General features: G+C 35.1%; 1 protein-coding gene across 1 annotated transcript in view; it reads right to left on the bottom strand.

Moving 5' to 3' along the window:
- Positions 1-686: 686 nt before the first annotated feature.
- LOC119594000 (ras GTPase-activating protein-binding protein 2-like) overlaps positions 687-1,303 on the bottom strand; it is a gene marked incomplete in the record, with an annotated part of 11,544 nt that continues 10,927 nt past the window's right edge. Inside the window, 1 exon segment of the mRNA XM_037943027.1 lies at positions 687-1,303.

The raw sequence follows: 1,303 nt of genomic DNA, 5'->3' as shown, positions 1-1,303 counted from the left end.
TTGCATCACTGGCTTCCTGTCCACTGCTAGTTCATCCAAATATATTGGTTCAAACAGATTTTGTTCTAGATTTGCTCTGCTGCATTGCAGCCTTTCAACTTGATTATATAAAAAAAAGAATATCAAGGATCCTCACATTGGGCACCCTTCACAAGTGATTTCCATAAAACTACTTTTCACTTTATTTCATTTGATGAAGAAAATGTTAAATGATAACAAAGAACAGATTTGGATAAATTAAAATTGAGCCTTACCATCACTTTTCAAGTACTTAAGCTTCACACAAATGATTGAGGCTTAACTTAAAATATGAAACTGCAGATGAATTGGAGGAAATTATCTGATCAAGTATACTTTTATTTCATGACACTACACCTCAATAATTGCCACCACCTGTTACTCGTTTGCAAACTGTACTTAGAACCCTGATGATCCTACATGTTCAGTATTCCTGCTATCAATATATACTGAAATTTCCTTAAAGAAAATTGGTGTTTTACAAGACACAGTATAACCAAAATTCTTTTAATTAGATTAGACAACTGATGATGCCACATATAGCAGTTTATGTGGACTCTAGATCATTACCTTTTCTTTAGAACAGCAGTACTAATCAGGAACACATGTAGTTGATGCTAGAATCACTAATGTACTTATGTGCTCAGGAAATGAAAGAAAACAGTACATGAAAAGAGGCTTTTATTTCTCACTTTCATTCATCAGTATTTGACATCACAAAGTTTCTGACCAGGAGGAGCTGCAAGAACAGACCTTAAAGGAAGTTAAAGCAAAAGCAATTTTCAAACCTTTTTCAAAACTTTTAAATCAAATTAAAACTGATCACATGCTAGCCATGCTCCCAGGAGCTCCAATGATAATGTAAGCTATGGGATTTGGAATAGCTGAAGTTCGAGGTGTCTAGACTTTTTAAATCTGAATTATTTTTCAAAATGCTTAAGAAAAACAGTAACCCATAATTAATTTACCAATGCAATAGATCCTGAACAGAATGTATAAAGTCTGCAACTACAGCATATCCCTTCACATGACCTGTGAGCTAAGTTCTCTTCTGATGTCCCTGTAACAATTCCCAGAGGTTCATCTAGCTCCAGGTGTGGGCAATTATCTAATGCCCTTTTATAACAATTTGAAAGGACAGTTTCAAAAGCTATCCTGACATGCAATGACTTTCAGATCTGCCCTGTGTCTGCTTGCCCACTATCTAAACTAATATCACATTTCTGCTCATCATACTGTGGTGTGAGAGCTTCCATTGTAACACAACCAGTAACAAACTGTGCAT

This window comes from Penaeus monodon, chromosome 33 (assembly GCF_015228065.2).
Source record: "Penaeus monodon isolate SGIC_2016 chromosome 33, NSTDA_Pmon_1, whole genome shotgun sequence".
NCBI lineage: Eukaryota > Metazoa > Arthropoda > Malacostraca > Decapoda > Penaeidae > Penaeus > Penaeus monodon.
Note: the sequence above shows the minus strand (reverse complement) of the source record. Positions and strands in the feature narration are given on the sequence as shown.